The 17,123-nt window shown below is 39.1% G+C and overlaps 1 protein-coding gene across 2 annotated transcripts in view; it reads left to right on the top strand.

Moving 5' to 3' along the window:
* Positions 1–17,123, top strand: part of LOC150101792 (calcium-activated chloride channel regulator 1-like) — a 252,305-nt gene that overhangs the window by 188,943 nt on the left and 46,239 nt on the right. The gene's annotated exons all lie outside the window — the stretch shown is intronic.

Below are 17,123 nucleotides of genomic sequence, written 5' to 3'. Positions count from 1 at the left end.
CATATATACAAATATTTGTTAAAGATGCCAAGCTATTTTTAAACCTAGTTTTACTCCGTTTCCCAAGTAAGCAAACAGACAAACAAGTCAAGTTTGCCCTTGCACGTATTGCAAGTCTAGCTTACCCGCAAAGTAGTGCAAGTCTGTTTGCTTACTTGGGAAATGGAGTAAAACCAGGTTTAAAATAGCTTGGCATCTTTAAAATATATTATACTCAAGGTAAAAAACTTTCTTCATATATCCTTCATCCTGAGATTTTTATTTAATAAGGTCAAAACACCTTATGGTAACTTGTTTTGGTAAAATACTTATAATCTCTGTATTACTTAAATCTTGGTATTCCTAAGCCTGGCTCCCACTGATGAGACCTCCATAAAGGTCGAAACTGGTCTGGGTAATGGCCCCTTGCCTTTAATACATAGCATCATACATCTCCTCAAGGAGATGGGCTTTGCATTAAGGGTAAATATTAAGAATAGTGATCAGAGCTTATTCTACCTTTACCACGAGTTGCCTTGACTTGCAATACGTGCAGGTGCAAACTTGACTCTTTTGTCTGTTTGCTTACTTGGGAAATAGAGTAAAACCAGGTGTAAAATAGCTTGGCATCTTTAACGTATATTACTCAAGGTAAAAAACTTTCTTCATGTACAAATATTATTATTATTATTAACAATATTATCATCAGAACTCCATGGAATCATATTTGCTCTGCCTTGAATGCACCCACAGTTACCACACTTTCGGGTAATGCATTCTGATCATTCACCACTCTCCATGCAAAAAAACCCCTACTTCTCACTCTTGCTCACACCCTCCTTATACAGCTTTCAGTAATCACTTCTTTTTCTTCAAGTATTCTATGAAAAACCCATTCTGCATTAATCTGATCCCTTACCAACTTATTCCTCCTCCTATCCACTGGACTCTGCAAATTGGATTTTCTCAACCTTTCTTCATAATCAACATTCCAGAGACCAGAAACCACCTTAGTTAATCTCCTCTTGACTTATTCCAATATCTTTTCATCCTTTTGAAAACTAAAACAGGCTATCCTACTCCATGTCCATTCACTCAGTCTGCACTTGCTCTATTCCCCCCCCACACACACACACACAGTTCTTCCCAACTTTGCATCATTAACAATTGAATATCTCCATTCAAACCTCCAAATATCATTAACTTACAAGTAAAACAGTAGTGATCCTAAAACAGATCCTTAAGGTACGTTGCTAGTGAATTTCTCTTCTGGTATCTTCTCTTCTTGATATCTATCACATAGCCATCTCCAGTCTAAAGTACTAATCCATTATCTGATCCCATCTGTTCCAATTTAACTATCAAGTTATCATGTGATAATCTATCAAATGCCTTTGCAAAATCTAAGTACACCACTATGTATGCAACTTCCTTGTCCAGTACACCTGTCACCTTACTGTAATAAGTAAGTAGATTACTAAAACATGACCTTCTTTTAGCAAATCCATACTGTTGTTCAAAGATAATGCCACTGTTTTTAACCCAGTTCTGGATCATGGTCCTCTAACCTCTCCAACACTTTAACCATAACATCTGACATACAGATTAGCCTCCAATTTTTAAACCAGAGTCTTGTTATCTCTTTTATGAAGTAGTAGAATTTGCTGTCCTCCATTCCTTTGAATGCAGAATATATATGGCGCAAAAGGTGAAGCTTGACGCTTTTTATATTCCCTGTTGTCTGTTTCGGTAGCAGTGATGGGAGAGATTTGTGAGCTATTTAGCTCGCCCTGAGTAGGCAGAAGTGGTTATACATCATTGAGTGTTAGGATGGCTTTCGGTCTTTTATGTTTCCAGTGGACATTACCGTCATAGTTTCTGGCATGTTGTATTAGTTGGTTTGAACGTAGATGTCTTCATAAAGAATTTTTCTGCTAGGGAGTGTAATAGTGGATAGATGTAGGGGATATTTATGTCCCGGTGGATCTGGTTGTTCCTGATGAACCATGGAGCATCCAGTATCATTCGCAGGCACTTGTTCTGTAGTCTTTGTAGCTTGGAGGTCCATTCCTTTGAAAGAACTTAGCCAAAACTTATGTTAAACAAGTATGCCAAGGCAGATGTCACCTCCCTGATACATTCCTTCAGAACACATGGTAATATATCAGCTCCCACAGCCTTATTAACATGAAGTTTACTCAATTTCTGTATATCTCATGCTTGCTCACACTCAGTCGCTTCTTCTTCTCCTTTTCCATGACACTCGCACTCTGCATGATATTATATTCATGAGGATGAAATATCTTTCTGAACTGCTCATTTAGTTTCATTAGCAAATTTCTGCTCATATTGCACTTTTGCTACTCTTACCAATTAATGATTATTACCACCCATGTTATGCTGCCCTAACCCCCATAATGCCTTCTTCCTTCAGGTTGCATGCTTAACCTCTTTATTCATCCACCCAGCGTTTCCCAAACTTTCCTATGACGGAACACTTCACAAATCTCGTGGAAGGGCTTAGATGTTGGTTATACATTATTATTATAAATAGTTTAAGGAAATTACAATCTACAATAGAATATACATTAAAATAAATTTTAATACACTTCCAATATTTCGGCAACGTCACTTGCCATTTTCACAGGAACTTAAAAACAAGATGCGTGCATGCAAGCACAGCACATGAGGACGAAGCAGGAAGCTATTCTTTCTCCTAAAAGTTCTGATGGTGCCCCATAGTTGGCAATGTTGGTATTCTTGGCCGATTGGGCTGAAGGTCTTCTAATGTAGGTTTCCCAAATTTGGGGCAGTCTAATGCAACCAAATTTGTTAAGGTTTGGATTGTTTCTTAGGGCTGCGGCTGATTCCATTAATTGCCTTTCGTATTTGAATTTACTACAGTGTATTAACGTGGCTTTCTTCCACCGTATTCTATGGCAGGTATCCAGCGCATGGTCTGCAAGACCAGAGTGGCTGTATTGGTGAAACCGGATGAAATCCTTGTGTTCTGAAATTCTGATATTAGCTGTCCTGCGCCAAAGTAGGACAGCTTATAACTGCAAAGGACCTGGTATACACTGGGGGAGGGGGGGGGAAGGTTGGTCTTTAGTGGAGAGGATAAGGGATGCCAATTTTTTATATGGTCTGTAACAAGAAGCTAAGTCATGTTCTTTTAGGATTTTTGTAATTTTTTCCGAGGTGCATCGGATATAGGGAATGGTGATGGATTTAGAGTAATCCTTGTTGTGAAGGGGGAAGGAGGGTTGTGGTTTATTATTATTATTATTATTATGGGCAACTCCAGGGAGTCCTTAGACTCATCGAGGGAGGCCCCAAATCATGTTCATTACAACTATTCGACATTCACACAGTATCTATCATACCTTGACTTAAACTCATTCACTGTCACAGCACTCACCACAGACTCTGGCAGCCCATTCCACTCATTCACCACTCTAAAAGTAAAGAACTCAGCTCTAACACCCTTACTAACCACACTCTTGCCCAGCTTCCATGGATGTCCCCTAGTCCTCCCACAACCAGCCCTGTTCTCAAAAATATCTTCTGAATTAATTTTATAGAAACCCTTCAGTAATTTGAATGTCTCAATCATATCTCCCCCTCCTCTGCCTATCAACCAATTTCTGCAACCCACAAATCCTCAACCTGTTCTCATAAGGTTCATTCCACAGACCTGCTATCATCTTGGTCACTCGCTTCTGGATCCTCTCAACCTCCTCCCCATCAAGAAGAAACCTAGGTGACCAAATCTGAGCACAGTAGTCGAGATGGGGTCTTATCAAGGCTCGATACAGAGGAACAATAACATGCTTGTCTCTACTCGTCAACATATTCTTCAGCAACCAAGTGATTTGTTGAGCTGATTTGGCCACTTTTGCAATGTGCCCCCCCCCCCCCCCCAAAAAAAAAAAAAAAAAACTTCAACTCCTTATCCACCAACACTCCTAAATCTCTTGCCTCATCAATTTCCTGGAGTACAGTTCCACCAATGTAGTAAACTGCTAATCTTTTCACCCAAAATGTATAACCTTACATTTTGCCACATTAAATTGATATCCATTCTCCTTATCCCAGACCTCCAATCTATCCAAATCATCCTGCAAAATTTTGATATCATCTGCATTCACTATTGCCCTACCCAACTTTGCATGATCCGCGAACAAATGAACTGTTCCTCTCAGATCCTTTTCTATGTCATTAATGAACAAATTAAACAGCAGTGGTCCAAGAACAGATCCTTGTGGCACACCACTGGTCACAGGTCGTCTTTTGGACTTTACTCCTGAATAAACCACTCTCTGATATCTCTCCATCAACCATCCTCCTATCCATCTTACCAACCCTTTATCCAGTTCAGCCGTCACTGTGTTATAATACGTGAGCAAGTTACTGAGGCATGACCTACCCTTCACAAAACCATGCTGTCCCCGATACAGTATCCCATTTTCATCTATCCAATCTTGTATTTTCCTCTTGACTATTTTCTCCAAGACCTTGATAACGATTCCTGTTATGCTGATTGGCCCAGTAATTTTCAACAGCAGCCGTGGAAGAACTACCCTTATGCAGCAGAACTATTTTCCTCTCTTTCCACCCACTTGGGACTGACCCAGACCAGAGGCTCAAATTAAACAAAATGGTCAAGGGCACTGACAATTCTTTAGCTGCTTCACGTACGACACGAGCTGGTATGCCATCTAATCCCACAGATGTATTGACATTGAGGTTCTGTAATAGACTATTTACCTCTACTTCATTCATCACAATTCCAGTATAAGCCTGTTGCTTCTTCCATTCCTGCAATATGACCACCTGGATGATATACTCATGCAAAGTGCTCGCTCAGTAATTTCAGTATATCGACTGATTCGGTTACCTCCTTACCCTCAGCATTTTTTAAAATCATTCTGCCATGAACATTTTTCCTTTTGCTTGAAACATATTGAAAAAAACTTTTCAATATGTTGCAAGCAAAATTTGGGATTCTCTTTAGCCTGCATGGCCAATATTCTTTCATAATCCGCTTTTGCTTTTCTTACCACCCTTGTTACCTTTCTGGCCTGAACTTTATACTGTTCCTGCACCTGCTGGTCACCTTTTTCCTTAAATTCCCTCCACAATTGTTTCTTTTTTTGCAGCTCAAGCTTAATAGTGTTATTCATCCATTTAACCCCTACTTGATTTATTATTCGGACTCTTGGTATACAGTCAACCATTGCCTCCTGCAAACACTTCTTAACCACCTCCCATGCACTATCAACATCCAGCCCTTGCAGTTTTACATGCCATGGCACAGAGCCAAGCACACTCCTAAGCTTGTCATACTTACCAGCCCGGTAATTCCACATGTATCCTGTCTTAATTGTAAATTCCATTCCTTTAGCTGCCTCCCAAGTCATGACCTTATGGTCACTCTCACCAATTGGTGGCAACATGGTCATGTTCGTTACAGCCACATTCTCAGATGCGATTACTAGGTCAAGCACTCTCTGCCCCCTAGTATTTTCCATTACATGCTGTTGCAGATAGTCGTCCCTTAATAACTGCATAAAATCCAATTCCTTCCTCCAATGTGCCCTCTCCTCCTTCCAGTCAATGTTACCATAATAATTACCCTCCTTCTGCTCATTTCTTCTATTTGCCTATGCATACTATCCCCACCATCTATTCCATCACCTGGACTATAGCAGCATCCAATTGTATATTTTGTTCTGCTAGCCTCTAATTCATGCCAAATAGCCTCAAATGTGCTCTTTTCTCTATCCTGCAGTTCAACTTCTATACTCCTTGGCTGCAACTCATCAGCTATCATCATTAACACTCCTCCTCTCCCCCCCCCTTTTAATTCTCCCTGTTACTCCTGAACACGCTATACCCGTCACATTTAATCCCACTAGCTTTATCATCTTCTGTCAGCCATGTTTCACTAATACCAACAACCTGTGGCCTGGAAGTGCCAACCATGGCCCAAAACTCTTCCTTCTTGTTCCTAATACTCCTGGCATTAGTGTACATGAATTGCAGGAGACTGTTAGTCCCATCCCTACTTTGATGCCTTATACTAACTATCCCATTCTGATTTGTTATCCTTTGTACTCGCTCGGGCATATTATACTCATTCATACACTCAACTGCCTCCCTAAAGTCTGCATATCTACTTCCTCCCCCCTTAATAAATCTAGTTTCCCTGAGTCTGTACATCCACTTCCACTGCATTCATCTACACTTTTTCAAGTCTCCGTACACCAACTCCATTCAAATATAACCCATCCATCTTATATAAGTCCTTTCGCCCATCAAAATTCATTCCACACATCCACAAATTCCCCACCACTCTCTATGCATAACCCACGCATAAAGTCATTGGCAATTATGGCCCTCCTTCTAAACACTTCGCTGTCATACTGCGGTAAGATACTCACCATCCTAACTCTCTCACTCTTCTCTTTTGCTACCTTAAGTAATTCCCTCACATCTTCTATCATTTCCATTTTGTCTGCTTTCAAAGCATTTGTTCCTGCCACGATTATCATTTCTTTCACCAACTGTTTTTGTGCTCTAATAGACTCGCTGAACGTCCTTTGTTCGCACCCAGTTGGTACGATTTCATCAAACTCTCAACTATCACACCTCTTAATAACGAATCTCCGTACAGCACTCCCTCCTTCATTTTATTTACGTTTACGAACATTCTCTTATTTTTCGTATCAGACTTTCAGCGTTTATTAGTTGGCACGTTCGGTACACATTTTTGCATACGCTCCAGTTGCTGCTTCGTTCTATGTATCGCTCCGCTCAACCGTGCGATTTTACTACTTGCATCTATCTCACCATTTTCATTATCATTTGAATCATCGATTCGTTCTGTATTTCTACCTTCATTTACACTTTTAACGTTGCTCTCACACCTATCTGGTACTACCTCGCAATATCTTATCACATCACTATTTACTATATTCTGATTTTCTTTAATGATATCACTCTCACCACCCGAAACACACTTTAGATCTTCATTCTCCTTATACTTTCTGCACATATTTACTTTACTACGCCATCTAACCAGACTCCAACTGCTCTTCGCAAAGCATACATCTCACAGACAGCACATTGCATAAACTCTTTTATATTAAAATTCTTAAACAAACATGCCGACCTGGCTGCCATTTTTTTTTAATTGGTGCCATGTGGACGCTATCTTATCTTAAAAATAATAATTAAAATAACACAGAAAACACACAATAATCGCACAGATACACTAAGATACAAAAAGCAAACAATACTACGTAAAATTCTAGTAAAATTGCCAATGATAACATAAAATACTACTGATCTTTTCAGGAGCTCTCAACAAGCCGACAATCATATCAGTGCGACACCTACCGACCCTCGATTACCTTAATGGTAAATTACCTTATTACTTCAATTACCTTATTTTTTGGATTTTTTTTTTTTTGGGGGGGGGTGTAGCCAAATCTGAGAAAGTGTTGAATGTGGTTTAGTTCTGTGGTTAGAGCATTGTCATTTGAACAGATAAGTTTAGACCTGTTGTATAGTGTCTTAATGACTCCATATTGTTGTGTGCATGTGTGTGTGGGGGGGGGGGGGGGGTTATTGGTGAATGTACTGCCTGTATGGGTGGGTTTTGTATAAACTGAGAAAACCAAGGTTCCATCAGGCTGGCAGGTGACTAGTGTGTCTGAGAAAGGAAGACAGTTTTTTTATCTCTTGCAGGGTGAACTTGATTCTGGGGGGTTGGTTGTTTAAGTGTGTTAGGAAGGAGAGGAGTGCATTGGAGCCATGTGGCCAAATAGTGAACACATCATCAACATAGCGAAGGCATATGGTTGGTTTTTGTGGGGCTGAGTTTAAGGCTTTCTCTTCAAAAGTCTCCATATAAAAGTTGGCCAAGGGTGGGGAGAGTGGATAACCCATGGCTGTCCCCTCTATTTGTTTGTAGAATTTTCCTTGCCAAACAAAATCCTGAAAACTTCACAAATCCTGAAATTTTCACGGAACACCTTGGTCATTTTGTAATGTATTAATTAATTGTTAATTTAGCTGATTTTTATTATTAATTAATAATTCATTAAATATCAATTCAACATAAACATCGTTAAATTAATTTGTCAAGATTCAAAGAAAGACTCCTATTATTTTTAAATAAAATTTATTCAACTGGTAACCCCCCCAATAGAATGGAAAAAAGCAATTGTGATTCCTATCTTTAAAAAAAGTAGTAGAGATGACCCTAGAAACTATAGAGGTATAAGTATACTAAGTTCCTGTTACAAAATATATAGCAGAATTTTAAATAGCAAACTAATGAAATATTCTGAAAACTTTATTTTAGAAGTACAGAATGGATTTAGGAAAGGACAATCATATATAGACCTGGTCTTTTGCCTAAAATTAATACTAGAGAGAAGAAGAGAATACAATTTAGAAACACATATTGCATTTATTGACTTTGAAAAAGCATTTCACAAAGTTAAAAGAAGCATTTTATTTAACATTAAAAGAAAGATAAATTTATCTTTTAAAAGGACGATCATGTATAGACCCAGCCTTTTGCCTAAAATTAATAATAGAGAAATAAAGAGAATACAATTTAGAAACACATATTGCATTTATTGACTTTGAAAAAGCATTTGACAAAGTTAAAACAAGCATTTTATTTAACATATTAAATTGAAAGGCAAATACCAAATAATATCCTGAAAGCTATCATAAGTATATAAGAAAATAATCAAATACAAATAAGATTAAAACATGAACATCATATACGAGAGAGATAAACCAAGGGGTCCGAAAGGGATGTCCCCCTCTCAGCAACTCTTTTTAATATCTACTTAAATGAAATAATAATAAAATAGAATAAAAATTTCAATCAAGGTGTTTCAGATACTGAGTACTCTGGATGTCAGTAAAGCTGTGGGACTGGATGGTATTTCACCACGAGGTTTGAGAGAATGTGCTAGGGAACTGACAGTGCCTTTAACCTGGCTTTTCAATGAAAGTCTGGCTTTGGCAAAGATGCCCAGGGAATGGAAGGAAGGTAAGATAGTGCCATTGCATAAGGGTGGTAACAGACTGGAAGTGTCTAATTATAGGTCAGTCTGTGTGTCATCAGTAGTTGTTAAGATCTCAGAGAAAGTAGTGAGGGACTGTATACAGCATTGGGCAGAAGAGGGTAATGTTATCTGTGAGAGTCAACATGGATTTGTGAAAGGGTGCTCTTGTTTTAGCAATATGCTGGCCTTTTATAATAAAGTTACAAGAACATTGAATGAGGGAAAGGCATATACTGCAATTTTCTTAGACTTAGCAAAGGCATTTGACAGGGTGCCACATGATAGGCTGATATTTAAGTTGCAACATGGGTCTGGATGTCAGATTGGTCAACTGGATTCAGGATTGGCTGTCTGATGGGTATCAGAGAGTTGTGTATGGTGGAGCAGTTTCAAGGAGACAGAAGGTTGCAAGTGGGGTTCCACAGGGCTCAGTACTAGGACCTATATTGTTTAACCTTTATATCAACGACATTGCAAGGGGATATTCAGTTGTTTGCAGATGATGTGAAGCTGGGAAGGATTATTAGTAATAGTGCAGATGTGGTAGCCCTGCAAGAGGATTTGAATAAGCTAGATAGATGAGCAAATGAATGGGGGTTTCAGTTTAATGCAGCAAAATGTAAGGTCTTGAGGTTTGGGAAACATCTATGGGATGCCGCATACTCTATGGGAGGCGTTATACTGGAGGAAGTAGGGTAGACAAGAGATCTGGGGTTGATGATTGATAGAAACCTGGAGTTTAGGAGACATATTGCAAAGGTGGTGAAGGTAACACAGAGGATTGCTGCATTTATGAGAAGGACACTGACCTGCAGAGATAAGAGGGTTATCATTCCGTTGTATAAATCTCTGATCAGACCACACTTGGACTATTGTTCTCAGATTTGGTCCCCAGGATTTGAAGGGGATAAATTAACTGGAAAGGATATAAAGACAGATGACAAAGATGGTTTCAGGACTGTACAAGCATAGTTATGAGGATCAGCTGAGGGAATGTGGACTGCAGAGTTTGGTGGATAGAAGAAGGAGAGGTGATATGATTAAGACTTTTAAACTGTTGAGAGGTGGTTACAGGGTTGACATTGGGGAGTTCTTTTGCTTGGTTGAACAGCGGGAAGGAGTGATGACAAGAGGCCATCCCTGGAAGTTACGAAAGGAAACTTGAGCAAGAGGGTAAGGAGTGGTTGATCCGTGGAATGCCTTGCCTGATGGAGTGGTGGGAGCAAGAACGGTCAATGAGTTTAAAGAGTGGTATGATAGACTTTGTGTTTCTTAGGGGGGGACCTCCCCTCGATGAGTCTTGACAGACTTTATGTTCTTTGGAAGGACCTCCCACGACGAGTCTTTTGACTCAATGGAGGCCTGAATAATAATAATAATAATAATAATAATTTCTCCTACTGTGAACTTAAACACTCTTCTTTTTGCCGACGATCAAATAATAATTACAAATTCTGAAGATAACTTACAGAAAGCTATTTTAGATCTAAATGAGATAGCCAAAGATTATGGTATGATAATATCAACGGAAAAATCAAAAACTATGGCCTTTAAAGGAAAAGATCCAGCAAGAACTAAGATAGTAATAGATAACAAGATCTTAGAACAGATGAATTCATTTAACTACCTAGGATGTAGAAAGTTTATTTTTTCACTTGGTTAGAGTATAATAAAATTAGTTTAATCCTTTATCCAAGTGTGAGCAAACAAAGTTTGCGCCTGAAGTATCTTCAGGACTAGGGTAAAGTGATACAACACCAGGGCAACTCGTTGCAAAGGTGGAGAAAGCTACCAACAGTCCTAACTCAGTATCTCCTATAATAATGCAAAACACATCTCCTTGCGGATATGTCTAATGTTATGCATTAAAGGAAGGGCCACTACCCAGACTAGTTTCGACCTTTATTGAGGTCTCTTCAGTGGGAGCCAGGCCCTAGTGGAAATACCAGGCAGAAGCATTAGCAGGTCATCTCTACCTATAGGAGTTGCCAAATGGTGTGCCACCCTTTTTTAATAAATTACTCTGGATTTAGAGAAAGATGTTGAAAGTTTATTTTTTCACTTGGTTAGAGTATAATAAAATTAGTTTAATCCTTTATCCAAGTGTGAGCAAACAAAGTTTGCGCCTGAAGTATCTTCAGGACTAGGGTAAAGTGATACAACACCAGGGCAACTCGTTGCAAAGGTGGAGAAAGCTACCAACAGTCCTAACTCAGTATCTCCTATAATAATGCAAAACACATCTCCTTGCGGATATGTCTAATGTTATGCATTAAAGGAAGGGCCACTACCCAGACTAGTTTCGACCTTTATTGAGGTCTCTTCAGTGGGAGCCAGGCCCTAGTGGAAATACCAGGCAGAAGCATTAGCAGGTCATCTCTACCTATAGGAGTTGCCAAATGGTGTGCCACCCTTTTTTAATAAATTACTCTGGATTTAGAGAAAGATGTTGAAAGTTTATTTTTTCACTTGGTTAGAGTATAATAAAATTAGTTTAATCCTTTATCCAAGTGTGAGCAAACAAAGTTTGCGCCTGAAGTATCTTCAGGACTAGGGTAAAGTGATACAACACCAGGGCAACTCGTTGCAAAGGTGGAGAAAGCTACCAACAGTCCTAACTCAGTATCTCCTATAATAATGCAAAACACATCTCCTTGCGGATATGTCTAATGTTATGCATTAAAGGAAGGGCCACTACCCAGACTAGTTTCGACCTTTATTGAGGTCTCTTCAGTGGGAGCCAGGCCTGGTGTTGTATCACTTTACCCTAGTCCTGAAGATACTTCAGGCGCAAACTTTGTTTGCTCACACTTGGATAAAGGATTAAACTAATTTTATTATACCTAGGATGTATGATCACATATGAAAATGAAAATGATATAAATGTAAAAATAGCAAAATATTTAAAAATAACAGGTGTAATTAATTCTATATTTAAACCAAACCTAGTTCAAAAACAAACTAGACTAAAAGTTTACAATACATTAGCCCTACCAGTCTTATTGTATAGAAGTGAAATCTGGACAATAAAACAAAAGGACAAACAAAGAAAAGATTAATAACAGCAGAAATGAAGTTTATGAGAAAAACTGCAAGGTATACTCTGTTTGATCACAAAAGAAATGAAGAAATTATGAAAGAATTAAACCAAGAATCAGTAATAGAAAATTTAAAAAATATAAATATAAATGGATGGAACACATTCAAAGAATGAAAATAGAAAGATTATCAAAACAAGCCTTAAAGTACAAGCCATTAGGAAAAAGAAAACCAGGGCATCCTCTTAGATTCATCATTGTTGAATCTTTGACAAAGATTCAATGATGAATCTTTGGCCGGAACAGGCCACGCTAGGCCTAAATCCTTGATATTCATGATGATGATGAAATTAATTTCTGCTGATTTTCATTGACATATCCCATTTTGATCACTAAAAATTTATAATATTATAATAAGTACTTACGAGTGAATACAGACTTTTTCTCTTGTGTGCTGGTAGTTTTCCCCTCATTTTGTACATCCTGGAGATCGCTTTATGGGCTGGTGGTGGTGGTGAATGACTCACTATCTGTTGCATCACAAACACCTTCAATAAGAGATTTCTTAATATCAAAATTAAATAAAGTCCCTTGTCTCTTATTCATATTAAAATTTAAATCTGCAGGCCTATTACTTTTAAAAAATCACCTACAATACAAACTTGCGAAGAAAGTATTCAGTATTACTACATTTGAGAACTGGATACAGACTATTTGCAACACAGATGTTATTTCTTTAAGTTTTGAGAACAGAGGATACGCTGCCGACTCGTTGTAATCGGCTTGCAGGCAATTTTTATGATCGGTCATAAACAGCTGTATTCTCTTTCCCAATTGTTGAAAGATTTCGGTGTGTGAAAATTAAAGATAATTGATGAATATTTATTTGGATTTGGCGCTAGCGTCGCCGTAGCATGTGGCAGTGAATTTGAGCTGTGTAGAAGAAAGTGATTTTTATTTGATGAATAGTCCATTTTTTTTTCCGTTTTTCTACGTTTTTGAGTGCTAAATTGTTTCTCTGAATACGAGTGTACTTCAGTGGTTGTTTTTAGGAAGTTAGTTGCTGTCGCGATATAATATATTTTGGTTACCTTCATAATCGAATGCATACCGGTGGAAGACAAAACGAAGCTAAGTTTTCATTACTGTATTTAGTTATATTTCATTTTATTTAGTGTACTTAAATGTTTTGTTTTGCTTGTAATTGTTTGTACTTTTTTTCTATTTATTTGACAGAATTTATTAATTGAATAATTAATGATTACGCTACTCGGCAGTAAGGAATCATGACAGATTCAGCAGCAGTCACAAGTGGCGTATCGCCAAGTCCTCCGTCATTTAAGAACTCAATTATTAGCAATATCATAAGGGACTTTGTGGCATGCAGTACTTGCGGCATGTATGCATCTCGGGAATTAGATATGTGGCTTGTGAAAGAGAGCGAAGAGCGTATATGCGCAAAATGCAGGCAGTTGGAGGAAATAAGTGCATTAGAAATATCGATACCCGACTTTGTTGCTCCAGGAATGGGGAATGAATGTAGGAAGACAAGTAGTGTGATAGGAGAGAATGAAAAAAAGATATATATGAATGAGAAAATAATAGTTGATAGTGTGGAAGGTGTGAGTGACTCTGAAAGTTTAGGAGATGGTTTTGTTTGGAAGAGTGAATTTAGATTAAGAGTGACTGACCTGCAGAGGGAGATAGATGAGTTGAAAGAGGAGGTGGAATGTCTTGTGAATGAGAGCAGAAGTATGAAAGATAAGATTAGGAGAATGGAAGAGATAAATGCAAGGAGAATCAGAGTAGGAGAGAGAGAGAATTTAGGGAGTATGAGTGAGAGATATGGGGGTGCTAGAAGAGGAGAGAATGGAAACAGTAGAAGAGAGGGAATGAGAGAGAGGTATGGGAATGCTAGCAGACGAGAGGATGGAAACAGTAGGAGAGAAGGAATGAGAGAGATGTATGGGAGTGCTAGAAGAGGAGAGAATGGAAACAGTAGGAGAGAGAGGTATGGGAATGCTAGAAGAGAGAATAACAGTAGAGGAGAGGGAATGAGAGAGACATATGGGAATGAAAGAAGAGGAGAGTATGGAAACAATAGGAGAGAGGGAATGGTAAGAGGTATAATGTATGACGACTCAATGATCCGTGGTGTTCAAGATAGGATGCGTGAGGAGTGTTTGCCAGGAGGAACAATAGAAAGGGTGGCTATGGCAATTAAGAGAGGTGAAAGGGTGGATGAGATGATTGTGATGGTAGGAACAAATGACTTGAGTGGTAATGTAAGTCGGGCAGCGAGACATATGAGGTTTTTGCTTGAGACTGTACGGAAGAAGACAGAGAGAGGAAAAATAGTGTGTGTGTGTTGCCTAGGTACGATAATGATGAGCTGAGCAGAAGAGCGGTGATATTGAATGGCATAATAGCAAGAATGTGTGACAAGAGAGGACTGGTATATGTGGATGCTTGGAGTGCGTTTGAGGAAAGAGAGGAATTGTATGCGAGAGACCGTTTACATTTGAATGAGGAAGGACGTAGGCATCTGGAGAGATTGCTGTTCTGAAAGAGTCAGTGTGTCCCAGGGAGGATGATAGCATGGGTGGCCTCTTGTATGAATGGATACCTGGGAGAAGGGAGACGATGTCAGGTAACACTGAGCCCAGTGGAGTCTAGAAGGGATAATGCTGGGTATAGGAACAATGGTATTTATATGCTTTATACTAATGCCAGGAGTATCCGGAATAACGGAGAGGAATTGGTGCCGCAGATAGCATCAGCCTGGCCAAAAATTATTGGGATCACTGAGACGTGGTTGATAGAAGGGATATAATAACAGGAATAGAAGTCGCTGGGTATAGCATTTTTCGTCAGGATTGGAGGGGAAAGCGTGGTAGTGGGGTACTGCTTATGATAAGTGATGACCTTTGTCCTCTAAGAGTGGAGGCTTTGAAGGAAGTGAGACAGATGATTTTGAGAGCATATGGTGTGAGGTAAAGGTAGGCAAGACAGGATATTTAGTGGGGTGTTGCTACAGACCCAGGAGCACAGAGGATGGGGACCAGGAGATGTTTAGACAGCTAATTTTGGCAAGTGCAAGAAGAATGATTGTTATGGGAAATTTTAACTACAGTAGTATAAATTTGAGAGAGGAAGATGCATGTAGCAATAGTGGAATGGAATTTCTAGAATTCTTGTGGGACAAATGTCTTAGGCAACATGTAACAGAGGGAACAAGAGGTCTGATAGATATCAGAGAGTTGTGTATGGTGGAGCAGTTTCAAGGAGACAGAAGGTTGCAAGTGGGGTTCCACAGGGCTCAGTACTAGGACCTATATTGTTTAACCTTTATATCAACGACATTGCAAGGGGATATTCAGTTGTTTGCAGATGATGCGAAGCTGGGAAGGATTATTAGTAATAGTGCAGATGTGGTAGCCCTGCAAGAGGATTTGAATAAGCTACATAGATGGGCAAATGAATGGGGGTTTCAGTTTAATGCAGCAAAATGTAAGGTCTTGAGGTTTGGGAAACATCTATGGGATGCTGCATACTCTATGGGAGGAGTTATACTGGAGGAAGTTGGGGAGACAAGAGATCTGGGGTTGGTGATTGATAGAAACCTGAAGTTTAGGGGACATATTGCAAAGGTGGTGAAGGTAACACAGAGGATTGCTGCAATTATGTGAAGGACACTGACCTGCAGAGATAAGAGGGTTATCATTCCATTGTATAAGTCTCTGATCAGACCACATTTGGATTATTGTTCTCAGATTTGCTCCCCAGTATTTGAAGGGGATAAATTAACTGTGGAAAAGATACAAAGATGGTCTCAGGACTGTACAAGGATAGTTATGAGAATTGGCTGAGGAAATGTGGACTGCAGAGTTTGGCAGATAGAAGAAGGAGAGGTGATATGATTGACACTTTTAAACTGTTGAGAGGTGGTTACAGGGTTGACATTGGGGAGTTCTTTCACTTGGTTGAACAGCGGGAAGGAGTGATGACAAGAGGCCATCCCTGGAAGTTACGAAAGGAAACTGTGAGCAAGAGGGTGAGGAGTGGTTTCTTTGCATGGAGGGTCGTTGAGCCGTGGAATGCATTGCCTGATAGAGTGGTGAAGGCGAGAACGGTCAATGAGTTTAAGGAGTGGTATGATAGATTTTTTGTTTCTTAGGGGGAACCTCCCCTTGATGAGTCTTGACAGACTTTATGTTCTTAGGAAGGACCTCCCACGATGAGTCTTTTGACTCCATGGAGGCCTGAATAATAATAATAATAATATTTATGCCGCTTGGTCACTGACGTTTGCTACACAGATGTCATTTCCTTCAGTTTTGAGAACAGAGGATATGCCGCCCATTGTTGTAATCGGCTTGCAGGCAATATTTATGATCAGTCATAAACAGCAGTATTCTCTTTCGCAATTGGGAAATTTCACAAATGTGAAATTTCTGAATTTCACACATCGAAATCTTTCCCAAGATTTCGATGTGTGAAAATTAAAGATAATTAATGAATATTTATGCTGGTTGGTTACTGACATTTGCTATACAGATGTCATTTCCATCAGTTTTGAGAACAGAGGATACGCCGCCCATTGTTATAATCCGCTTGCAGGTAATTTTTACGACCAGTCATAAACTGCGGTATTCCCTTTCCCAAATGTTGAAAGGTTCTGATGCATGTAAATTAATGATACACAGATGTTAATAGGTGTTCTGGGTCTGAGCTTTTCGACATATTCACAAATATTATTCTCATCAGAATATTTCCACTATAAAATATTTATTCATGAAAAATGCTCAGAAAACTAAAATGACAAATTCCAGGAGAACTTCTCGCAGAACACTTATTCACCTTCTGTGGAACACAGTTTGGGAAACCCTGTTCTAACCATTGGGATACATTTAGACATTGACTTGGAGCTATAGTACAGAATTAGGAGTTAAGTGGAAGGAGATAAATGTTGCTTGGTTACTATTCAAGAACTATAGCTCCAAGTTGTCTC

Source organism: Typopeltis vanoorti, chromosome 11 (assembly GCF_054136105.1).
Source record: "Typopeltis vanoorti isolate ZY-2024b chromosome 11, IOZ_Tvanoo_1.0, whole genome shotgun sequence".
NCBI lineage: Eukaryota > Metazoa > Arthropoda > Arachnida > Uropygi > Thelyphonidae > Typopeltis > Typopeltis vanoorti.
This window is presented reverse-complemented; position numbering and strand designations above follow the sequence as displayed.